This window comes from Ovis canadensis, chromosome 7, assembly GCF_042477335.2.
Source record: "Ovis canadensis isolate MfBH-ARS-UI-01 breed Bighorn chromosome 7, ARS-UI_OviCan_v2, whole genome shotgun sequence".
NCBI classification, from domain to species: domain Eukaryota; kingdom Metazoa; phylum Chordata; class Mammalia; order Artiodactyla; family Bovidae; genus Ovis; species Ovis canadensis.
Window position 1 is genome coordinate 55,204,950 of NC_091251.1, and position 26,794 is coordinate 55,231,743.

The 26,794-nt window shown below is 40.2% G+C and overlaps 1 protein-coding gene across 6 annotated transcripts in view; it reads left to right on the plus strand.

Moving 5' to 3' along the window:
* The window catches only part of GNG2 (G protein subunit gamma 2), a 129,700-nt gene that overhangs the window by 40,585 nt on the left and 62,321 nt on the right, over nt 1–26,794 (plus strand). Inside the window, exon 1 of one of the 6 annotated variants that reach the window (XM_069596177.1) lies at nt 15,208–15,257. The exons of the other annotated variants lie outside the window; for them this stretch is intronic. The gene's annotated coding sequence lies outside the window, so the exon portion shown is untranslated. Of the gene's footprint in view, nt 1–15,207; nt 15,258–26,794 lie in introns of those variants that run through there. 6 annotated transcript variants of the gene reach the window in all.

A 26,794-nucleotide genomic window follows, 5' to 3' on the forward strand; every position in this document is an offset into this window, starting at 1 on the left:
GCACATGGGCCTTCTCCAGTTGTGGTGCGTGGACTTCCTGTGTTGTGAGCATGCGCTCTAAGGGACGGGCGTCAGTGGCTGTAGCAGGTGGGCTCAGTAGTTGGGGTGCACATCTTATGGTTGGAATATTCCCCGGCCAGGGATCAAACCCACATTCCTTGTGTTGCAGGTGGATTTTTCACCACGGTATCACCAGGGAAGCGCCTCTTTTTACTTTTTTGAGGAGCTTCTTCCTACTTCTTTGATAGCCTGCTACAACACATAGACATGGTCAGCTCTGCCTTCTAGGTCCTAGCTGTGACACCATGAGGATTTGGTGGAAATGAAATAGAAAGGGTGATCCAGACTGCTATTTAGGATCACCCTTCAAATTCTGTGTATATACCCTTCAGCCGCTGAGAGAAATGGTGGGAAAAAAGGGGGAGGAAGGGTAGTGTGTGTATAAAATCTCCATCTCTGACAGCGCCTTGTCAGCTTTCTGGAAACCTGTCTCTACTCTAGAATTCATCTTCAAGGACTAGACTGTTTCTGAGACTTTCCCCTGTCTCTGCTGCATGCTTCTGGTCTTGAAAATTAACTGACAAAAAAGCATTTGCTTCAAGGCTCTTTGAGGGGTAAACAGTGTCTTTCCCTCTCCCAGCACATTGCTGCCCATCAGCTTTTGCTTGGCCTTGCCTCGGCTAAGGTTTGGCCATTTTCTGGTTGAGCTCACAGCCTCTGAACAGCCTCTTTCCTGGGGCTTGGGCCATCCCCAGCTCAGGCCTAAGCTGGAAGGAACTAAAGCAAGGACGGTACCAACAGTAAGGCAGAATTATTATGATTTATGACAAAATTAAAGGTAGAGAAAGGGAAATAAACATCTTGGGTTTTTTGAGGTTTTTTGTTTTGAAATTGTGGTAAAATACACATAACATAAAATTTACCATCTTAACCATTTTTAAATGTACAGTTCAGTGATCTTAAGCACATTTTCATTGTGCAACCATCATCCACTTCCAGAACTCTTTTCATCTTGCAAAACTGAAACTCTGTACCCCTTAAACAGTAATTTTCCATTCCTTTCTGCCCCTAGCCCCTGGCAACAGCAATTCTACTTCCTGTCTGTATAAACTTGACTACTCTAGGCACCTCATATAAGAGTGTGGAAAGTGGAAAACATTAGTCGCTCGCTCAGTCGTTTCTGACTCTTTGCAACGCTATAGTCTGTCCATGGAATTCTCTAGGCAAGAATACTGGAATGGATTGTCTTCCCCTTCTCCAGGGGATCTTCCTAACCCAGAGATCCAACCTGGGTATCCTGCATTGCAGGCAGATTCTTTACTGTCTGAGCTACCGGGGAAGTCCATATTGGAGTATATATCAATAACCTCAGACATGCAGATGACACCACCCTTAAGGCAGAAAGTGAAGAGGAACTAAAAAGCCCCTTGATGAAAGTAAAAGTGGAGAGTGAAAAAGTTGGCTCAACATTCAGAAAATGAAGATCATGGCATCCGGTCCCATCACTTCATGGGAAATAGATGTGGAAACAGTGTCAGACTTAATTTTGGGGGGCTCCAAAATCACTGCAGATGGTGACTGCAGCCATGAAATTAAAAGACGCTTACTCCTTAGAAGAAAAATTATGACCAACCTAGATAGCATATTCAAAACCAGAGACATTACTTTGCCGACTAAGGTCTGTCTAGTCAAGGCTGTGGTTTTTCCAGTGGTCATGTATGGATGTGAGAGTTGGACTCTGAAGAAGGCTGAGCGCCGAAGAATTGATGCTTTTGAAGTGTGGTGTTGGAGAAGACTCTTGAGAGTCCCTTGGACTGCAAGGAGATCCAACCAGTCCATTCTGAAGATCAGCCCTGGGATTTCTTTGGAAGGAATGATGCTAACGCTGAAACTCCAATACTTTGGCCACCTCATGCGAAGAGTTGACTCATTGGGAAAGACTCTGATGCTGGGAGGGATTGGAGGCAGGAGGAGAAGGGGACGACAGAGGATGAGATGGCTGGATGGCATCACTAACTCAATGGACGTGAGTCTGAGTGAACTCTGGGAGTTGATGATGGACAGGGAGGCCTGGCGTGCTGTGATTCATGGGGTCACAAAGAGTCGGACACGACTGAGCAACTGAACTGAACTGAACTGAACTGATACAGTATATTTGTTCACAGTAGTTTTTTTGTGACTGGCTTATTTTACTTAGTATAATGTCTTCAAAGTTTATTCATCTTATAGCATATCAGAATTTCTTTCTATGTCTGAATAATATTCCATTGTGTGTATGAGTGTATCAAAGTTTATCCATTCATCTACTGATAGACACTTGTTTGCTTCCAGCTCTGGGCCATTATAAATAATGTTTGAGTATACAAATATCTCTTCAAGACCCTATTTTGGGGCTATACTTAGAAGTGGAATTGTTGGATCATATGATACGTATATTGTTAATTTTTTGTGAAACAGCCATACTGTTTTCCATAACTGTATCATTTTATATTCTCAGCAAAAGTACACAAGCAAAAGCATATTAGTTCACTGAGCATCTTTTCAAGTACTTGCTGACCACTTCTGTATCTTTGGAGAAAAGTATATTAAGTCATTTGCCCATTTCTTAATTGGGTTGTTTGTTTATTATTATTGATTTGTAGGAGTTTTTTTATATATTCTGGATATTAACTCCTTATGTGATTTGCAAATATTTTCTTCCACTTTATGAGTTTTCTTTTTCCTCTGTTAATTGTGGGCTTGGCTGCACAGAAGTTTTAAATTTTGACATAATCCAATTTATTTATTTTTATTTTTGTTGGCAGTGGAAAATATTTTTCTCAGACATATAGGAAGTTTCAAAAGTATGTTCTTAAACACATAGACACTTTCAATGAGGAAAAAGTTAGAAAATATATGTCATAGTTTATGAACATAATACAACTCACCCAAAAGTACTTGTAGTAAAAATTCTGTATATAAAATAATTAGATCATAGGCAAGAAGTACAAAGGGAAAAATTTATCACTTTCAGGATTGTTTGATTCTTTATTTCTTCTGGGAAATAAAGGAAACTGTTAATCATATAGGAAAGAGGAGGGGCTACCATGTTTGAGAATGGGAAGAAGGGAAAAGGCAGTGGTGTTTTGAATCATCTGCAAATTGACAGGTGATTTGCATATGTTGTTTTGCTAATTTCTTATACCAGGCTTGTGAGGGAGACATTGCTGTTGCCATTCCACAGGCCAAGGCTTGATATCTTGCACAAAGCGACAATTTACTGAACAGTAGAGCCGGGGTGGGAACCCAAGACCTCTTTTTTCCCTAACCCCTTACCAGGTGAACTAATAGTTAAGTAACAGTTAGTTACTTTAAGACAGGACACTTTATGGAATATAGCAAAATTATTTTAAAACTAATTGGTGAGAATTAATTTTCAAACTATCAAAAGAGAGCAAGGATGATTTAAAATGTCTCACAGTTCAGAATGGTATGATCCAGAATTAAAAATGGAAACATAGATTATTGTGACAGAGAAGACCTCAAGAATAAGGCTTCATATACGTAGGATTTAATATCGAATACTCTTGAGTATAAACAATTATTGGGGGAAAAGCAACTCATCATTTTATCAAGGCTGCGAGTTCTATAAATCCACATGTAGAAAAAGTAGTAGACTGGGGTCTGACACTTGCCAGTAGAAATTTCGTTTGACCGAGATGGGTGTGTGTGTGTGTGTGTGTGTGTGTGTGTGTGTGTATTTGAAGGCTTCTATGTGGAACATTGAGACTACAGTTTGCCAGGGACTCTCCATTTCCTTAGCATCTTCATCTTATCAAAACTGCATCTTTGTCCCTGCCTGGCCCCTTTGCCGTTTGGGCTTGTGGTTTCTGATGTGTACTCATTCTCGATGAGTGAGTCTTGTAAAAATGAGCAAAAAATCACAGTCACCTCAGATCTTGTTAAAACACAGATGGCTGGGCCCCACCCCAGAGTTTCTGCTTCAGTAGATCTGGGATGAGGCCCAAGAATTTGCATTTCTAACAAATTCCCAGATGAAGTAAAGTCCCTTGACCTGAGAGTATATAAATTGAGCAACTTTTCTACTTTTAAAAGAAACTTCTATATTGCAGAGCAATTTGGATTCTGCTGAATCTAATGATTTTTTAAAAAATGGGCCTACATTTTCTATGGCTCTTTTAAAATTGCATTTTCCTGGAAATGTATTTTTATTAAATGTTATAGAAGTATTGGTCCACAGGGATTAAAAATCAAAAACAAACAAGTGAACCAAAAACATGTCCAGAACCACAGAGAGTTTGAGAACACTGTCACCAGAATTATGACCAGCTGGCATTTCCCTTGGTGGGATCACATGTTCTGGGGTCAGCCACAGCTTGCAGGCCTAGAAACTTGATCTGGTTGAAGAACCAGAGTTGGTTGAAGTCACAACACAGACACACGCTGTCAGGTTCCACAAAGAACTGGAATCTAAAACCACATGCCAATGATAATTTACTAATCTACAATGAAAAATGAACCTACAGACTGGCTGGGTTACTCATGTTGGCCTGACCAGTGAGTCAGTTCCCTGCCTGAGAAACCATCTTATAATCCAGAGGTTACTCAGTGAGCATGAAAATGAGAAAAAGGGAGCTCAGTACATGGTTTGAATGTTGATGGCATCAGGCTGATCACCTAGTGAAGACATAGGCATGTACCTGCTAAGTGGACCACATCCCCTTGGTCATTGCTTTAATGGATGGACGTTTACTTATGAAGCTTGCACTGCTGGCTCGCCCATTTCCCCTTCCTAACTGACAGGTAATGATATTAGTTCAGTCAAGTCACTGCCATCAGTCTAGTCAGATCTGTCTGAAAGTACGTAATTCTGTCTCTTTGTTGATGTCTTTGCAAATCTCCGCTGCACCCATTAAGCTATGATTGTCAAAGTCAATTCTGAAAAAATGAAAAACATGAATCTCATCCAAATGCATATTGAGCACATGTCAAAGAGTTAATTGGCTCATTAAAGGAAAGAGTGAATGAAAAAATTGATATAAGAAGTATGTATAGTCTATGAGAGAAAGAATGCTGAAATAATATTTTCAAGTTATATAGAAAACTGGTTAACATCCTATAGGGCAATAAAGACATAAGCTTTGGGGTTGTTTTTTAAATCAACTTGTGTGTATCTCTACCAGAAAAAAATGCCATTTGTAATTTACCGATTTTCTACAAATGTCTGTCTAGCTTTACAGAGTCAGGCCCTAATCAATAGTAAGTAGAAAAAAAAAAAGCTGTCCTTCTTACAGTGATCAAATGAGCTTTTTAGACAATGCTCTTGTGTGACATTGAAGGGCACACAGTAATCATTCTTCCTTATTTCTGAATTTTGGAAGACTTTTTTTTAACAGACTTAATAGTTTTACTCTCAGAGAGCTATCCCATTTCCTTGTCTCCAAGTTCTCTGAAAGAAGAGAGATCATCTGGGGAAGAGCAGAGAGAAACTGCTCGGTCACTGAACTTTCACTGTGCTCAGTTCTTCCCAGCCAATGGGACCCGACCTTAAAGAATTTGGGTCTATTGGTTGTCTAATTGCAGAAAAGAGGAACTCCGTATTCACAGTGTGCCTCCTGGCATTTCAATGTTCTCATCAGCTGACTTTGGGCTTGGTTCATTTGGGTCAGATATTCAGCCAGTGCATGCAGAGTTCAAATATGGAGCAATTTAAGGATGATTCCAGTGTGTTCCTATATCCTGCCAAGTTGACCGTCTTAAGTATTTGGGAATGTTTAGGATCTGTTATCTAAGCAGGTGTCAAATCTGCAGGAATTATGTTTCTGAGTAATCATTTCATGTAAAATATGCCTTACAGGGAACCTACGGCTAATCATCAGCTGATACAGCAGAGCTGCATTGAGTGTTCAAATACTGCAGTGTTTTCGCATCAGCTGGTGAAGAGAAATTATCCTTGGTTGAGGTTATAAGAACCTAACAATGTTGCCCATCAGTGGCTGTGGAGGTGGTAATGGACCTGGGAGGAGTGCCAACTAGAGGCTGGTGGTCTGGGGGGCAGTAGGAAAGGCAGGTCCTCTCTCTGGCCCAGGGCTCCCTGGAGTTGCAGTGGTAGCAGAGCAGACAGAGGCCATCCAGAAACCACTGGCATCCAGCTCTCCACCTGCAGTGAAGGGCCTGTAGGATGCCCAGCTGCAACAAAGACGCCGGTTTTTGTGACTGCCAGTATCACGGTGACATCACTGATAAGGATCTATAGTTTGAACAGAGGCATCACCTAGCTAAGTGACAGCTACATCAACTTAAGATCACCACAACAATTTGTAAAAAAAATCAACAATTGATTTGGAAATTTCTAGAATATTTTGGAAAATCATTTTCTGTATAACATATCATTTATGCATATTTTAAGATGTAGTTAATTCAGCAACTAAAAGGGATGTTAAATATATTTTGGTTAAATGTTTTTGGCTTATTATATATTAATATTTTATCTTGCCAGTTGTTAAATATTTTGATTATGATTCATTTCTGGCTATTTAAAGTTAAAATTATTCAACTTAACCATCAAAATTAAGGAAAAAAATCAATTGGGAAGCTATTGGCATTATAATAGGAAAAGATTTATTGTTTGAATTTAGATAAGTGTTTATTCGAAGTTTAAGAGATGACACAGCCTCCGATAGTCAGATGGCTGAATTTTAATAGGCAGTTTGTAAAAAAGTAAAGGCCGGAGGAGGGGAGGTTCCCCAAGGGCAGAAACTGTATCTGATTAAACCGGGTCTCTTGGTTGCCTGGTAGGGACTTGATAAATGTTGATTGACTAAGTGAATGACTGAATCAGTATATTAAAAAGCTCTTTATCTTCACCAGTAATTATATAAATACTAACTAAAACAATCATGAGATACAACTTCACAGCAATTAATTTAGCAAATTTAAAGAAATAAAAAACCAAAGCTGAAGAACTGTTGGGGAAACAGGAAAGCTCTTCATCAGTTTCTGAAGGGACTTAGTTAATTTATAAAGAGAAGTTGCTCAGCCGTGCCCAGCTCTCTTTGACCCCATGGGCTGTAGCCCAACAGGCTTCTCCGTCCATGGGATTCTCCAGGCAAGAATACTGGAGTGGGTTGCCATTTCCTTCTCCAGGGGATCTTCCCAACCCAGGGACTGAACCCAGGTCTCCCATATTGTAGGCAGACGCTCTACCATCTGAGCCACCAAGGAAGTCCTCAGTTAATTTATAGTTACTAGTAATCAAGGATACTTACTTTCTTCACCCATTTCCTGAGGAATTTATCCTCTGGGAAAAAATGTTTAAAAAAAATGAAAACTTTTCTTTAAAAATGTTTATTGTAGAGCTATTTAAAATAGCAAAACGTGAAAGTGAAAGTCATTCACTTGTGTCTGACTCTTTGCAACCCATCCATGGAATTCTCTAGGCCAGAATACTGGAGTGGGTAGCCTTTCCTCTCTCCTGGGGACCTTCCCAACCCAGGGACTAGAAGCCATCAAAACATTTGACAGCTCAGTGGAATATTGTACACTCATTTAAAATGATACACATGAGACTTTCATGGAGAAGTTCAGAAGAAATGTTAACTAATACAAATACTCTGTTTGCACCCATGTTTAAAAACAAAACATCTATTGAATGAAAATGTGAGAGGCAGTGGAAAGCATCCAAATGAAAAGCTGGTAGGATGTCTTTATTAATAAGTTCCTTTCTGATGGATGAACAAGAAATCTTACAGAAATATTTGCCTCCAGATTGCTAATAGAGAAATTACCACAGATCATTCTTAGCACATTAAAATTTAACCCCAAATTAATTTTCTCAAAACTGGGGATTGTTTTCTCTTTGCAATTTACATTGCTCCTACAGATTCATGACACATAAATTCAAAAGGGTGATGTGGGATAGCAGTGTTCAAGCAATTCATGGTTTGTAGGAATATTTCTGGGAACAGAGCACAGTTGTTCCTTTATTTGCAAGTTCCATATGTGTGAATTTGCCTGCTTACTTAAATTTATTTGTAGTCCCCCAATCAAAACTCAACAGCATTTTCACAATCATTCACAGACATAAACAAAGGAGGAAAAATTTGAGTTGCTCAACATGTATAGTCCCAGCTTAGGCCAAATCAAAAAGATACTCTGCCTTTTTGTTTCAGCTCTCATACTTTAAACAAAGTGTTCTTTTCACGGTCTATTTAGTGCCATGTTTTTCACATTATTGAGCTCTTTTTTTGTTGGTGGTGGTGGTGATTATACTATTCAAAATGTTCCCCAAAACATAGTGCTGATGTGCTGTCTAGCATTCCTAAGTAGAAGAATTCTGTGATGTGCCTTATGGAGAAAATACATGTGTTAGATAAGATTCCTTCAGGTATGAATTGTAGTGTTGTTGCCCCTGATTTCAATACTAATGAATCAACAATATATATTAGGGACTTTCCTGGTGGTCCAGTGGTTAAGACTTCATCTTCCAAGGCAGAGTGTGGGTATTCAATGTCTGGTCAGGAAGCTAAGATCCCACGTGCCTCAGGGCCAAGAAACCAAAACATAAAACAGAGCAATATTTTAACATGTTCAATAAAGACTTTAAAAATGGTCCATATAAAAAGCCAATTTATATATTAGATAAGATGTGTTCATAAACAGAAACATACATACAACAAGGTTATGTGTTGATCAACTGATCAAATGTCGTGACCTGAGTTCCCAGGAACTTAATCCTGTATTTCCCCTGGATACAGTGCTTCAGTATTTGCTCGCTTATTTTTTACGGCAGCTTAAAGAACACACTGCCATGAACAATAAGAATTGACTGTGTATGGTTCTAGTGGGAGCATAGACTTAATGTATTCATATTTGGTCAGGTATCATCAGTGATACTGAAAATCTTGGGCAGAGTGGGAAAAGACATCTGTTTTTAGGTTATTGTAATTTTTGCTCCCCATTGGCAGTGGGCACACACCTTTCCAGACCCGCATGGTTTTTAGCCTTTTGTAGAGTTTTTCAGATCTCTTGTTCTCTTTTTCTCCCTCTAAGATCAGCGAGACTATTGTTAGTCAAGTAGTGTAGACATGCACAATAAATCCTAAGGAGATGGCAAGAACCTCAGAAGATGTGTCCAGTGTTTTTCTTTATGTCCCCACAAGATCAGAAACTGACAAGTGCTACCAATTGGGAAGAACTCAGTGAAATAGCAGCTATGACCTGATTCCTAATCAGACGGCCCATGCTGGACGTAATGAAGACTCAAACCTCAGAGAACGATGTTCTGTTCCCAGGTCTACTCACCGTGGGCATTCTTAGTTAAAGCAGTAGCAACTAACTTGGGCATAAAATGAATTTACCAAAAGGATAGGTAACACTCAAAGAATCTCTGGGAGAACTGGAGATCTTTACTTATGGAGCATGCATAGTCAGACATGCACCCAAATTATACTGTAGAGCTGGTCCAGAGAAGATGCTACTACTGCTTCTATGGGATGCAAACACGGGAGTTCACACAGCTGGCACCTGACACTGGGAGCTTGAATTCTGCTGCTAAACTGCTGCCATAGCTGCCTCAGAAAGCCCAGAGTAGCTGCCATCACACCCACATCCCGCAGACTCCATTCTCCACATTGCTTGCTTGCTTTTCAGATTTCTAAGCAGCGGCTTCGGTGATGTACTTGTACAATGGATTTTTTTTTTCTAATTTTTATTAAAGTATAGTTGATTTAAAATATTAGTTTCTACTGTACAGCAAAGTGAATCAGTTATACATATATCCACCCTTTTAAAAATTCTTTTCCCATATAGGTCATTACAGAGTATTGAAAGAGTTAACTTTTCTTCCCTGTGCTACACAATAGGTCCTTATTATAATGGTTATCCGTTTTATATGTAGTAGTGTGTATATGTCTCAAAACTTGGGAAGAAGCAGGAAAAGGAGGAAAATGAATGATAAAAGTGCCTTACCATTTGCACAGTCCTTTACAAAGAGGGGTTCATTTGTGGTGACTGAGGCCACCATAGAGACAGAGACATTTTCTTTCACCCTTCTAAGCCAGTAAACACAGAGGGATTATTGCTGTCCCAGGTCCACTTAAGTTTCTAGAATCTTCCATGTGAGGCAGGAGTTTCTACTCCCTGCCTTTCCTGCACCTGGCCCTCAAAGGCCATACTCTGTTTCTTCTTTCCTCCTTCCTTCTTTATTTTATAATTTCGTATGAAATTTTCTCTACCCAGTAGGAAATATGACATTATGATGCATTTTGTATAGCATACTTTATAATGAAACTGCTCTTCTTTCTTCTAAAATGTGTATTCTGTAAATGTAAATTTATGCATAGAGCATGATTTGCTTTAATCAATGTACAAGATTTTCACATTCAAGCAGTGAGTGAAACAATCAGAATGCAGTTACATTTCAATGGAGAACAAGAATTTTTTTAATCTCCCTGTAGCATTTCTAGAACAATGATTCTCAACATGTCAATTGGAAAAGCCATATTTTAAATAAAATTTTACCAATCTTAGTAGTAATATGTAATAGAAGCCAATCATTTAATATCCAGCTCTTAATTGAAGAGTGTTTCTAAATGAATTTGCATTTGATGTATCACACTGTTATCTATGTATTCTTGTGAAAACAGAACAACACATAGATGAAGAATATATTTTCTGTGCAGCCAGTTGTAGAACCCTTTGTGGGGACTCTGACTTTGTTATTAGGTCACACCAGAGGCACAGGCGTGACATTTCCTGGATTGTAGTTAGGCTGGCGTCCACTGCCAAGTCTCCTTGGCCCAAGCTGGCAGCAAATTGATGGTGTCTTGGGAGAGATTGGTTCCCCCTGCCCAAATATGCTGGTCTTACTTTCCAGCCTCTCACTGGCTTTTGAGGTGGTGGTTCATACACATGGTTTTTTTTTATTTTTTCAGTTTTGCAAAAATGCCTACTACATATGCAAGCCATTTAGAAACAGAAAATAAAAGCCATTCCTAGAATAATTTAAACAGATGTTTATGACTGGATTAAAAAACCATTAAAAATAAGAGTCTGGAGTGGAAGCACACTGACAAAGCAGAAAAGACTGTAATAGTGAAAGCTCATTTCCCTCACTGCACTGGACATTGAACAGAAGTAAACCCACGTAGGAAAGCAGTTCATTTCTTCTTTCATCAGAGACCCTTACTTACAAGGAAATAATGGACAGTTCTTTCAGCTCTACGGTCCTTTTCTCTTTGTTATGAATGTCCTCTTGTTACATTTCATTTGAGTCCCTACCTGAGTCAATAAAGTAATGGTTTAAAAAGATGGAAAGCTTTTCAGAAGCACACAATTTTAACTTGAAGGTCTGAGACCAATCAGTTCCAGGTTCTGGTGACCTCCGTTGCACTCCGTCCCCGTTCCCTGATCATTATTGGACCCCTCCTGAGGACGGAATAAAATGCCTAATACTGATTTTCGTTGCTGTTGTTACCAGTTCAGGGTTGATGCAGAGTGGGAACTAATGTGAGATTAAGTTTAGAGCATAAAGATGGTCATTTAAAAGGCAATACATGTAGACTGGGAGACAGGCACTAAAAATCACATAGTTGATTGGGTCCTGTATGAGTTTTCTATGGCTGCTGCTGCTGCTAAGTCGCTTCAGTCGTGTCCGACTCTGTGCAACCCCATAGACGGCAGCCCACCAGGCTCCCCCGTCCCTGGGATTCTCCAGGCAAGAACACTGGAGTGGGTTGCCATTTCCTTCTCCATTTCTATGGCTACATAACAAATTAACTCTGCCTTCTAATGTCTGCGTTATTTCCCTTTGCTGTACTTTGCAGTGATTTTGAGGAAGGTGTTTCATTTGGCAGAGAAATCTGACAGAAAGGAGAAAGGCCTGCAGTGAGACCAGGGCAACCATCCAGGAGAGTGAAGAGGAGCCATGAATGGCTTGTCCCCAGGTAGCAGAAACCCCTCTGCACATAGATCCAGAACCCGAGTTTGGCTTCTCCACCTTGAGTATGAACACTGGGAATGTGCATCCCTTGCTGAGATAACTCTGACATCTTCAGGTGTCTGTGCATCGGTGAGGACAGGAATAGAATAGACGAGAAGAGTGTTATAGAAAGCAAGTTCCCCAGTTCTCGTCAACAGCCTGCCACCATTCCTGCTGGAAACCTCACTATTGCTTTGCTTGACACCTTGAAATCAAATTATCTGAGAAAAGTAATTCATTGATACCAGCCACTAATGTGTAAGTTGAGGTTAATGTTTCACATTAGTTGAAGAGACCATTCATTCATTGATTCATGGGTTCATTCAACAAATAATGCCTATTGAGTACCCACATAGTCTCTGCGTATATAATCGTGATCCAAAACAGGTGTCAACATGGAACTGTCATTCTAGTGGAGAAGATGGACAATGATCAAATAATTCCAAACTCAGTTACAAACTGTAACTCTGTCTAGGAATAAGCCAGGGAGGTGGAAATCTAAAAGATGAGTTGAGGTCAGTAGGGTTGACTGCTAGACAGAAAACAAAGTAACAAAAAGCCTAGCTGCAAAGGCCTTGAGGTGGGAAGGCATTTGTCTGTTTTGAGAAACTATAAAAGGCCAGTGGGGCCATAGCAAGAGATGAGGTTAGAGTGGGGCCTGGGGCCAGGTCATGCAGGGCCTATACATCTCGCTAGAAGAAGCAGTTTAAAAAAAGAAATTCAGAATTTGGAAATGTTCAAAGAGGCAGACACAGGGATTGGAGGGGAGTGATGGACATTGGACTGGAAAGGAGAGATGTCCCTGGGATAAGAAGGCCCCAACAGCATCCTTAGCTACGTCTGTCCTTCCCCTCATTAACCACCTTGGCTTTGTCGGCAGGGCACTGTTTGGCTGGGACCCTCTACTGTTCATGGCACTCACTGCAGGGGCAGAGCAGACTTACGAGGGCCCTTCTTTCTACCCTCATGGACTTAAAAGTCTGCGCCCCACTTTGCCTTTCAGCCGCCTGGGAGGATTCCACCAAAAGTCCATCTCTAATTCTGTTAATTGAATTACAGAGGAAAGGCCCTAGTGCATTCAGCAAACCTTAATCCAACTTCACGTAACCTTAGAACGCTCCATGTTTTAAAAAGCCCACTGCAGCATGCCTCTAAAGCAGCATTTAATTGACATAATATGGGTCACCTGTCTACATGGAATTAACTGGCAGAGCTTCCAGAACAACCTACTTTCCCTCCCTTTGGCCTCTGGTTCTTGAACTTCTGAAATGCGTGACTGCCACTCAAGTCAGTTCTGAGTCATTATGTAACAAAGAGGCGTAAGGTTGAGAACACCTAGCTTCAGGGTTGGTCCAGGGATGCGGCTGAGGGGTGAGAAGGGAATGTGGTCGGGGGCTTGGGAACTGTGCTGAGGCCTGCCAGTGTTGCTCAGCAAACTGATCAGCTTCAGCTTCTGTAAACACACAAGACAGAAAGCATCCCCATGGCTCGGTGTGCTGCTTTCATGGGGTCATGCCTGTAGTGTCAGTCTTTATTAAAACTTGCGCACATGTGTGTGCCTAGGGTGGGGACAGTGAATGAGAAAATTCTGTTATGGGGCTGGAGATGGAATAGTCCCTGAGCATTACCTTGGTGTCCCTGTGCCCTGACCTAGGAAGTCACAGACCTGAACAACCAAGTGTGCGTGGCCTGGGAGATCTGCTGTCTGAGGTCACATCCTGGCTTGGACCACTGCTCAGATTCTTAACGACTTTGCCACACTGGCTCTTGGCCGTATATAAACGTTAGCTTTCATTATTATTGGGAGAAGGGTAAGAAAGGATGGGGGAAATATGGCAGAAATGGCCAGAGGAGGAAGGTGAGAGTACTAAGTTCCCTTGGGCAGCACTGTGAGCCTCTCTGCCCTCCACCACCACACCTCTGGCCCTCTTCACCCCCTACCCCTAAATCTCTAGTGGGTCAGACTAAATACCAAGTATCGCTTGAGACTGTTACACCCTCACTGAAACCTCCTGAGCTCACCTAGGTGAGGGAGAGGCTGTCACTTTCTGCTGTTGCTGCAGCTGCCCAGATTAGTGCAGGCTGCCAAGGGTCAGGCCACCAGCTTCTGCCACCATGGCCAGGGCAGAGCCCCTTTTGTGGATTGAGTCATGTCCCCTTTCATTAGCCAGGAGTGAAATTCTCAGAACAGAATTGCAAAATTGACCAAATCTGGCATTCTAGAGAAGAGTTATTCCCTGCAGGGTTACCACATAGAATCTTTCTTCTAATATGTCAGTAGTTGTAGTATAAGGCCAAAGTCGCCACACAGGGGAACATCATATGGGCAGTTCTTCCCAAGAGTTTTACACCACATATCTTGCTGCAGTCTATATCTCAGCTACTTGGCTTGGTTTTTTTTTTTTTTTTTTTTTTTTTTTTTCCCCTGAGGTGGGAGATGGCCTAGGAAAGGCTAAAATAAATATTTAGATAAATCGCTAAAGTTCATTCACTCTGCTGGGAGTTTGCTTAACCTGTAATCTTAAGAGTTTTGCTTTCAAAGGGATGCTACTGCTGAAATGTTCAGACATAGAGCCGTCTGATATCTGCTGTCTAGTTTCACGTGGTGGGTAGGGAGACAGAAAAGGCAGAAGTGACAGTTGTTAAATCTAGGTGGATGATATATGGTTTTATTCTTTCAACTTTTCTGTATGTTTCCAATTTTAAAAAATAAGTTGGGATATCATATGGTATTACTTATATGTGGAATCTAAAAAAATATATACAATTGAACTTCTATACAATACAAAACAGAAGTAGACCCATGGACATAGAAAACAGGCTTACAGTTACCAATTAGAAAAGGTGGGGAGTGATAGATTAAGAATTTGGAATTAACATATGATATATATACTATTATATGTAAAATAGATAACCAACAAGGACTTACTGTGTAGCAAAGGGAACTATAATCAATATTTTGTAATAACCTATAAGGGAAAACAATCTAGAAAATATATATGTGTGTGTGTGTGTGTAGCTAAATCTCTCTGTTGTACACTTGAAAGTAATGCAACTTGTAAGTCAGCTGTGCTTCAATTAAAAGTTTAAAGTTGGGGAAAAACAGACACATATAAAAATAAAGTTGAAGGGAAGAATGTAAGACCACAGTTACTACTGATGGGATCTGTACAATGGAAGTGTGATACAGGGTTTGGTGATCTTTTCCCCTGTCATCCACAGATCCAGCAGAAACCTAGAAAGGCTGTAGGGAAGGGAGGCAACAGATGGGAAAGAGGTGAGCCAAATAAAGAGATGAGTTTCATGGCTGTTAGTACTGCTGCAGAGCTGTAAATTTCTGTGGGAGTGAAGTTTACAACCTTTAAGTAACATTTTTAAGTCTAATATTAAGATCCAGGCCTTCCATATGCCTTTGAAACTGATCCAACAACAGCAAAAATTTTGCACGTATATGTGAAATATTTTTTCATTGATGTGTTTCATTCAAAATATATGAAAAATAATGGAAAGAATGTCATTAAAAATTTATCTCTATGTGGTAGAATTAAAGATGCTTTTTATATTTTTCGTATTAAACCTCTGAATTTTTCAGATTTTTTTTCAAGTGACATGTACTATTTTATAATCAGGAAAAGTTGGTATTATATGAAAAAGAAATGTCATATAGGTATTAATAGTATCTCTGTTGTTTTCTATGTAGTTACATGGAAGCTATCCACAAGTTTCTGTGTAACTTGTTTTCTATAATTACCACTATTAGTAACCACCACATCAAGTGGAATGTATCTGTTTTATTCAGAAATTAAAATGAGAAATTTCCAGAGAGTCTGTCCAGTGTCTTAACAGGAGTTGATAAATAAACCTTCAATGACTTTATTCATACTTTTAATATTATGAGTTTTAACCACCTTAAAAATTTGCCCAATTTTGAGGTGTTTTTCACATTTACTGATTTTAATGGTGCTTTGGCCAATATCTACACAATTTCACCCTTACTTTCTCTTTAAAACTCTTGAGTAGAGCCATCTTGGCCTAGTAACTTCTCTAGATGCAATTAGTCAGTCTGGTTGAGAATGTTATGTGCATTGACCACTGTTTGACTGAATTGCTCAAGCATTTCTCTTTCCCAAGATTATTTTCAGATTGAATCTCCCCAGTGGTTTCCTTAATAAAGACCAGTGCCAATAATTCATTTAGTTTCTTGACAAACATATTTTCATCCCTAGGCCCATGTCATGTCTACAAATAGCCAAATGATTTATTTTTAATTTATATGAATGAATTTTATAAGGGACTCACAAAATTCTTTCTGGCCCAATTTCAAATTTTTACCCTATTTGCCATATTTAGTAGATCTATTTGAGCTATGTTTGGGTAGGAATTTCCAATTCTGCGCTTAATACTGGGAGTCACTGTTTTGAGTATAAGGTTCAAAGCTTTTTGTTTTTGTTCAGGGTTTTGCTTGCTTGCTTTTTTATGTACTTTGGCAGAAGGTATTTAAGTTGCCATCATCTTGTTTCTTGAGGATGTAATGGTTCCATGTTTGCTCTTCTCTGTGTCTGTCTCCACTCTTATTCCAGCTAGAGGCTGCCAGATATGGCAGCATCATTGCATAGGGGTCATTGGGCAACAAGAAATAGATATCAGATCAAGGTAAAATGGAAGAGGATTGCCATCCTAGACAGCTTCGGTAGGCCCAAAGAGATGTGGATAAAGAAACACTGACCTCAGTGACCATCAGTTCAGTTCAGTCGCTCAGTTGTGTCTGACTCTTTGTGACCCCATAAATTGCAGCATGCCAGGCCTCCTTGTCCATCACCAACTCCCGGAATTCACCCAAATTCATGTCCATTGAGTTGGTGATGCAATCCAGCCATCTCATCCTCTGTCGTCCCCTTCGCCTCCTGCCCCCAATCCCTCCCAGCATCAGTCTTTTCCAATGAGTCAACTCTTCACATGAGGTGGCCAAAGTATTGGAGTTTCAGCTTTAGCATCAGTCCTTCCAAAGAACACCCAGGAGTGATCTCCTTCAGAATGGACTGGTTGGATCTCCTTGCAGTCCAAGGGACTCTCAAGAGTCTTCTCCAACACCACACTTCAAAAGCATCAATTCTTCAGCACTCAGCTTTCTTCACAGTCCAACTCTCACAGCCATACATGACCACGAAAAAACCATAACCTTGACTAGACGGACCTTTGTTGGCAAAGTGATATCTCTGCTTTTGAACATGCTATCTAGGTCGGTCATAACTTTCGTTCCAAGGAGTAAGCGTCTTTTAATTTCATGGCTGCAGTCACCATCTGCAGTGATTTTGGAGCCCCCAAAAATAAAGTCTGACACTGTTTCCACTGTTTCCCCATCTGTTTCCCATGAAGTGATGGGACCAGATGCCATGATCTTCGTTTTCTGAATGTTGAGCTTTAAGCCAACTTCTTCACTCTCCTCTTTCACTTTCATCAAGAGGCTTTTTAGTTCCTCTTCACTTTCTGCCTTAAGGGTGGTATCATCTGCATATCTGAGGTTATTGATATTTCTCCCGGCAATCTTGATCCCAGCTTGTGCTTCTTCCAGCCCAGCATTTCTCATGATGTACTCTGCATATAAGTTAAATAAGCAGGGTGACAATATACAGCCTTGATGTACTCCTTTTCCTATTTGGAACCAGTCTGTTGTTCCATGTCCAATTCTAACTGTTGCTTCCTGACCTGCATATAGGTTTCTCTAGAGGCAGGTCAGGTGGTCTGGTATTCCCATCTCTTTCAGAATTTTCCACAGTTTATTGTGATCCACACAGTCAAAGGCTTTGGCATAGTCAATAAAGCAGAAATCGATGTTTTTCTGGAACTGTCTTGCTTTTTCGATGATCCAGCGGATGTTGGCAATTTGATCTCTGGTTCCTCTGCCTTTTCTAAAACCAGCTTGAACATCTGGAAGTTCACGGTTCACATATTGCTGAAGCCTGGCTTGCAGAATTTTGAGCATTGTTTTACTAGCGTGTGAGATGTGTCTCCTTGAATCTTGTTGAAGAATCCTTCCTGCTTTGGATGCCCAGGATGAAGAAGAAATTCAAATAAATGGAAACTGTTTTGACAGGAAGTTTGGTGAATCATCTTGGGTGCTGAGCCCTATGTAACACTATCTGAAAATAATGAGATGTCCTCAGTTTTTATGTAGCTAAAGCTTTAAATAGACTATGTGATTAACGTACTTCAGGTGCTTATCACTCATTCATTCATTTGTAAATGAAATACCTAAATAAAGGAGTTTAAGGGAGCTCCTTTGTAGCTGTGATCTGGTGCGTCCAGTAACAGAGAAATGTTACTCTTGGCAGATGAAATTTGTTGGACAGATTCCTACTGGTTCGTTAGCTTGACCACACTTTATTTGAATATTGGTTTGGGGATTTTTTTCTAAGTGTAATACAGGTTTGATTTGGTCTTTAATATTGACCAGAGTCACTCACATATTCATAGCTTTGGAAGAAAGCTGAAGATAGTATGATCGGAAGCTCTTTCAGTAAGGCAGGGGAAATGGACAAAAGATACCCATAGCTTCCTGTTATGGCTTACTTCCTTGCCCTCTGCCTTCAAGAAGGGCCGAAGAGCCTATCACTTCATGATTTCCCCCTTGGATTTAACTTCAGGGGCATTTCTTCCTATTTATGAGTTTGCTTTGCCTTGTCAGAAAACTATGCAACTCTGGAAAGTACTTACTGTTGTGCCTCAGCTATTCAGAAACGTTGACCATGTTTAGAACTTGAAGGATATTAATCAGTTCAGTGATCTGTTCCCTATGCTCCCTTTCATCTTTGTTCTTTTCTTAGAATAAGGACCTCATCCTTAAAGGAAAAGAGGCTTGTCAAAGCTGTTAACTAGCTTATGGGTAAGAAAGGCAAATTAATGTTTTATCTTAATGTGCCTCTGCTCCATTATGAGGGAAAAGGAAGTATTTCAGTGTAGCAATTATGACTGACTTACGTGTTTTGTTCCTTGTAAACTGCTACTGCCTCAAATAAAATGAAAAGAACAAAGAGCATAAATGAATTCACAGAAGACATCTAAGTTGCTCTCAGGATATGGGAAGATTTAGAGAAGCAGCAGGAAAACAAATTAATCCTGGGATAAATGGAAACATAGGGGGAAATGGGTAAATATGATGATACATTAACAGCTGCCTGTTTTCTTCTGTAGTAGACTTGTCACTATGAGGTGGAGCTCACCCCACTCTTTAAGCAAGCTCCAATCCTTGCCAATGCCTTCCTTCCTAGCTAGATTAAAGTGATATTTGTATTGGGAAAAATACTTTATATGAATGTTAGGCCCTTAATATAATTTCTCCTGAAAAAATATTAATGTTTTTCTAAAATGTTTTGTGATGAAGTGCTATTTGGAAAAATTCACATTGTTCTGAATTAGTTCTTTGAAAGGAACATATACTTAGCCTGGATTAATCATTTTTGCATGCATTTGTGAAATAAAGGTCATGTTCTTAGAGCTTTGGAGCCAAATGCTGTACTCCTTTTCTGAGGTAGAAACACACTGCAGAACGCCACCTCTGGGCTTTTTCATTCCCCTGGGAGTGTGACAGTAGGTGACAAGTAACAACAGTATTTATTGTAAGAATAACCTATATTTACTGTCATTTTTACAGGAGGCATTAGAAATACAAAGGATACAGTGGAGCTGTAAGAAAATATAAAACTCAACCTCGAAGATAAATTCCTTGAGAACAGGAACTCTTATAAACTCTTCCTGTTTATTTCTTTGTTCTCTACTATACAACATACTACACAGAGTAGGCATCAAATGAATGAAGAATGATTCAGTTAATGAAATCAGGCATCATTCTATCTACATAATTTTATTTCTATATGTAAGTTCCTTGTGTTGAGTGGTAGCTGATAGTGTTTAATAAAAGATGAATTTTAGCTAGAAAGCCATGTTTGAGCTCTATTATTATTTTAGACAGAAAAAAAACACAGAGATTGAGTGGGCGCTGGAATGTCTCCATTATTTGCCCCCAGAGATGTATGGAATAGCTGAGAATAGTGCCCCGTTGGCAGAACATGGTAGGAAAATTTGCATGTTGGCTTTCCACAAGGACCTATTCTGTGCTGCTATTTCATATTTCAGTCTCCAGGATACCAGTGTTGTAACATCTTAGAGTGCTAAAATTTTACCACCAAAATAATTCTGAAAATGAAAGAAATGGAAATTAATCAAATTAAACACATTCCCCTGGGAGAACAGGATTTGTAGCTAGTGCCGCTTCATCAGAGGTCGGTGATAGAGGAGAAAGCCAGGAGCATAGGAGTGGGGCCCAGGGAGACCCAGCCTCCTGCTGTGTGGTGGGGGCAGGGCAGGGTGCCTTGGGCCACAGTCAAGTTGGTGTAGGTATCCTGGGGTGCCATGCGATGAAACGGGGATGTCAGGTAGTGAATTGTGTCAAGCTTCCAGGCCCATCTGCCAGCTTGAGAGCTGCTTCCTATCTGCTGCTGCTGCTACTAAGTCGCTTCAGTTGTGTCTGACTCTGTGTGACTCCATGGACAGCAGCCTACCAGGCTCCCCTCTCTACAGGATTCTCCAGGCAAGAATACTGGAGTGGGTTGCCATTTCTTTCTCCAGCTTCCTATCTAATAGCATTTATTAAGATTCAGGAAGGAAGGTGAGGCCATTGGGGGTTGAGGCCAGGCAGAAGGCCCAGACAAATGGGAAGGATGCACGGAACATTACCTAGATGCCCCAGGTGTTCCCTGCTCGTGAGGCTTAAGAAGCAAAATCTATTTCAGACCTTACCCATCACTGGAAATCTGATTTTATATACACTGCTACATTTGTCTAGGGCTACTTGGGTAACAGGTAGGCTGAGTCTGCCAAGAGTAAGACAGATTTTTACTTACACAAATGTATTTTCTAAAAACCAAAAAGCAGTTGGTAGCTAGAAAGGAGGAGGAGGTGGCTAGGGAAGGCACGGTCTAATGGATTTCCTTAAGCCTTTGGTAGCACTTTGGCATGTGAATGCAACTTCAGCTAATCCCTCTCCCTTTCAAAATGATACTGCCTTTCTGAAATTCCTTCCATCAAAAGTGAAAACAATCCCCAAATGCTCTGGAGTCAAAATACCAGCAGTATTCCAACCAACACCTCCCAGCAAAACCCAGCCACTGCCAGGAAGAGTGATGGAGAAGGATTGATTTTTCCATAGATGTACTTGCTAAGCCCCAGGAGGAGAGCACAAGAAAACTGCATCCCATTTGTTGGATGGCAATGATGTGGTTGGTTTTCTTCATACTGCAACATCCTCTGGCATCTTCCTGCAAGACACAACACATTTTGTGGAGTTAGAGCCAGAAACTTAACCTGGTGCTGAGTTTATTAGAACTGTGTCTTTTTTATTACTTAAAATTGACCAGGCTCCTTTGTCCAAGAATATTGGAGTGGGCTGCCTTGCCTTCCTCCAGGGGATCTTCCCGACCCAGAAATTGAACCCACGTCTCCTGTGGCTCCTACACTGTAGGTGGATTCTTTTACCACTGAGCCACTGGGGAAGCCCACTTAACATCCAGAGAATGGTATAAATCTTGAATGTACTGAATGTTCTCTAATGAAAGGCATTTAGAATTAATCAAGGGTGTTTTCTTTTTCCCTGAAAGTCAAAATCAGGCTGTAAAACAAAAACCAGAACCATACCATTGAGCAATTTAGCCATATGTATTTCAATCAAAAGCAAATCTGGATTTTTGATCATTTATTAATCATCAGACACACTATATTATATTAAAAACTAACAACCAGGCCCCACTTTTCTCTCCAGAAAAGGAAAGAAGACTGAAGCTACAGGGTAATGAGCCAGAAGTGACAGGGAAAACAGCTGGATACAGTGGGATAGAAGTGATCCCCAAAGCATTTTTATTTGACGGTGTCAAAGACAGCTGCCAAGGTTGTGACCTAGTAAGATTTGGCTGTATCATCCAAATGTGGTCGTACACGTTGGTAAAGAGCTGCACTATCTCTGCACTGCACAGAGCAGCTTTCAGCCAGTTCTGCTGCTTAGTAGTTCCCATGTAAACATAAGTCCCAGGAGAGAGCATTTTTAAAAATATAAAGTTGACTCCTGTCTTCATTTTAAAAAGAGAGCAGACTTTTCAGTTTCACCTGGATGAGATGAGGCTAAGCGATGAGTCTAAATTTTTAAAATATCTATCCATCCCAACTAATTCAATGGTATTTTCTTTTCTTGATATTTTTAATATTTTTTACTGCATTTTTATTGGACTATAGTTGATTTACAGTGTCATGTTACTTTCTGCTATACAGCAAGTCAAAGGTATTTTCTAAAAATAAAAGCAATTTTTCATCTTTGGCAGGGTCACCATGAGAGAGTGCCTACCTTATGTTTTGTAGACTCTCTTTCCAATAATTTGGGCTTGCCTGGTAGCTCAGCTTGAAAAGAATCCGCCTGCAATACAGGAGACCTGGGTTCAATCCCTGGGTTGGGAAGATCCCCTGGAGAAGGGAATAGCTACCCACTCCCGTATTCTGGCCTGGAGAATTCCAGGGACTGTACAGTCTGTGGGGTTGCAAGGAGTTGGACACAACTGAGCGACTTTCAGTTTCACACTTTCACTTTCCAATAACTTACACTTTTCAAAATAAGTAACTAAATAAATGTACTAACACATACTGCATAAAAATGAGACAGTTTTTACTCAGATCCAGCTATAGAATAGAAACTAAAGCAGATTGGTTACTTACACACAAAATTAACGCCGCTTGTTTGACTATGTTGTCTTCATTGTGAAAGAGTTAAAAAACAAGGCGTTATCTTTTGGAGAAATTCTTATATATCATCATTAAGGAAATAGAAGTTAAAAAAGTTTTTATAATTCAGCTAGAGTAAAAGCTTTAGGCCAATTTAAATTCCATTAATTCATAGTTGGTTTCATTTCAGATAGTGACTGGATTGACATTTAATTTTACTCAGCAAAGTTCTTCTTTGTGGATAATAATGCAAGTGATTATAATGCAGTAATGTGTAAGCAAGATTGTCGGAGTAACATTTAAAATATTAAAAGAATAATCTGTTTTTGAAGATCCTTAAAGTCTTTTGAAACAGCTCTTTCCATATAAAAAGTGAACATACCAAACACAAGTTATTTTATCTGGTCTTTGAAGCAGGTCTTCAGAGAAATATCTAGCAGAAAGCTCTGCTCACATACTTTAAGTTACCCTGAAACTTAAAAGTAATACAGTTGACCCTTGAACAATGTGGGCTCAGACTACATGGATCCACTTATAAGCAGATTTTTTTTATAGTAAATACTACAGTACTACACAATCTGTGATAATTTGAATCCTTAGATTTCAAACAGTGGATGCAGAGGAACCATGTGTAGGAAGGGCTGACTATAAGTTAAGCCCAATTTTTCAGCTGTGAGGAGGGTTTCTCCCCAACCGTCAAGCTATTCAATGGTCAGTTATACATTCTCCCCCCAGTATATCCCATGACTTAGATGTTTTAGACTGGTCTTTCCTTCTACTTAGTTTGATGATTGAGGTTTAACAGTATAGCCAGTCCCACTCAGTGGGTTCCTGGACCGTGAATGAAAGATAGATTTGTGAGCCAATTAGGCCTCTGCTACTTAAGACTTTGACTGTTAGAACACGTTCAGCCTTAGGGAATGGATGTGGTCCATTGACTGAGTAAAGGCAACAGGCCCTGAAAAACAGATGTCTGTTAGGCAAAATATGGAGCAGCCTAACATTATCTTTTAAAACTGTTGCTGAGTTTTCGTTGTATGTTCATTTAACAAATATTAATTGAACACCTATATACCAGGTTCTAGACATTTATAGGCAAATAAAAATAGATAAAGCCTCTGTCCTCATGGAGCTCACAGTCTAGCTGGGGAGGCAGAAAATAAAAACACAACTCTGTGTGTGTGTGTGTGTGTGTGTGTGTGTATTTACAAATTGTGATACAGAAATCCTCAGGAGGATGGTAACAGGGTGCCCTGATATACAATAGGAAGACAGGTGAGCATTAGGATTTTGAGCTCTTAGAATAGTCTTCCTTGAATGGTTCTTAGTTTCTTCTTCCTTTCATCCTATTTGACAGTGAAAGATAACAAGAATGCCTCAATAGTGAATTTTTCCTGTGTTTCTGTCAATATTGATCTTTCTTAACCAAGATATAATGAATTTACAGAGGCCTGATGAAACACGATTGTTGGGGTCATGGAAACATGAAAGGCAATATGGAATCTTGAGAAGGGTACCTAGCTCCTTGTTGTTGCTTAGTCGCCCATTCATGTCCAACTGTTTGTGACCCCATGGACTGCAGCACACCAGGCCTCTGTGTCCCTCACCATCTCCTGGAGTTTGCTCAATTTCATGTCAATTGCATCAGTAATGCCATCTAGCCATCTTATCCTCTGACACCGTCTTCTCCTTCTGCCCTCAATCTTTCCCAGCATCAGGGACTTTTCCAATGAGTTTGTCTTCCTAGCTCCTTGCTACTGCTACTGCTGCTGCTAAGTCGCTTCAGTCGTGTCCAACTCTGTGCGACCCCATAGATGGCAGCCCACCAGGCTCCCCTGTCCCTGGGATTCTCCAGGCAAGAACACTGGAGTGGGCTGCCATTTCCTTCTCCAATGCGTGAAAGTGAAAAGTGAAAGTGAAGTCGCTCAGTCATGTCCAACCCTCAGCGACCCCATGGACTGCAGCCTTCCAGGCTCCTGCGTCCATGGAATTTTCCAGGCAAGAGTACTGGAGTGGGGTGCCATTGCCTTCTTAGGAAGACCTAAATTCTGCTAAGGACCAGGGAGGAGGCAGAGAGAGAAGAGAACAGTATGTACAAATTTCTTTAGGATTGGAGTGATGTTGGTTGTGCTGTGGACTTTGCTGAACTTGCTGTATGTCCCTAAGTTAAGTCTCCTAACTTCACTGAATCTCATTTTTTTCTTCTATAAAATGAGAGAATTAAAATGAGATAATTTCTGAAGCCCTTTCAGATCCAAAGTCTTGAAAGACTATATAGTATAGTATATAATTTAGTACAGACTCTGAAACCAGATGTAAGAATTTAAATACCAGCTCTGTCACCCACTGGCTGTGAGCTTGAATAAGGTTCTTAACTTCTCTGTGCATTCATTTCCAAAAGTGGAAGATAATATTAGTGCCTACCGCATAGCAGGAGAACTCTATGAATTAAGAACTTGTAGCAGTGCTGCCTCATAGTAAGTGCTCAATAAGAGTGTTGCTATTATCAATATCCTCTGAAAGAAAATTATCTCTAAAGGATGAGACTCCAATAGAGGCAGAATGCTCAAGACACTGGAGCAAACAAATAAACAGAACAGTGTGTAGGTTCCAAGATTCACATTTCCACTATTCCTATCACACCTCCCTTTGTTTCAGCATGGTTTAAAGGGGCAATTGCTTATTGCTGGAAGAGGGGCTATAACCATAGAATGCTCTATTGGATGCCCATAGGGCCTCTTCTTTCTTAGGACACATGAAGATGACTAAGTCTCTGGGTATGGGATATGTACAGGATATTAGAGTGCTTACTTCATAATTCTGTCACACGCGCAGTGCAGCCAGTACCATAAGGCAGCAGAGATAAATGCCAGGACGAAAGATGCTGAGATGTGGATTCTTTTAAGGCAATGAGTTTTTTTCTTTTAAGCAACTTAATGAGACCTCACTAATTGAACTTGGGAAGGAGTTTTCAAATCACAAAAAAGTTCATTTAAAAATTATAAGCATTAACTTTAGCTGACTTCTGTCTGCTGCAGATTCTGTGTTAATGAAGCTAACGCAGAGTTGTAATAAGCAGCATAATTTTTCTCTTTATTTCTTCATGCTTTTAAATCTCTGAAGTCGTATCACTTTTTTCTTTGTTCTGTTTTCATGAATACTACCTGGTTCAGTTGGTACCTGAATTGTTTAATGAGTAAGGAATAAACTGATAGCTTGTATATATCTTTTTCCTGTGTGCACATGTGTACAATTACGTGGCAGCCAAGTAAGGCAAATTGTAAAACTCTGCACAGCCTTTTCCTACACCTTCCTTAGATTGAGGGATATCCAAAATAGTTTAGAACAGGGATTCCCACCTCTGGAGTCTAATGCCTGATGACCTGAAGTGGAATGGATGTAATAATAATAGAAATAAAGTGCTCAGTAAATGTAATCCACTTGAATCGTCTGAAAGTCATCCCCCCGACCCCGGTCCATGGAAAAACTGTCTTCCTCAAAACTGGTCCCTGGTGCCGAAAAGGTTGGGGACTGCTGGTTTAGAAGATCTTGCTTCTTTAGTAAAAAGAGACAAACTAGGATAGTATGATGGGAAGAAAATTGTTTGTGAATCTTGTAAAATTTAATATGTAGTCGCTTTCCTGGTGGTCCACTGGTTAAGACTCTGCCCTTCCACTACATAGGGTAAGAGTTCGATCCCTGGTGGGAACTAAGATAATGTGTGGCACAGCAGGGGGGAAAAATGTAGTTTTTTAGATAAAAAGCAAAGAAAAAAAAGATAATTAACTCTACTTATAGAAAAACTAGTTGCCTGACATTTTTCTGGAGATCAGCACACTAGGGTTCCTCTTTATTGTTCCTTGCAAAAGATCAACCCTTTTCTGGGGGAAAAGACCCTGAGTGATTGTAACCAGCCCACACCTCTTAGCCCTGACCATGCACCAGGACCCCACTCCCAACCAGCCACCAGACACAGGAACATTTACTCAGAAAAGCCTCCGGTACTTCCCACTCCCCCTCCATCATCCCCAGGCGCGTAGCATCTCTGATGAG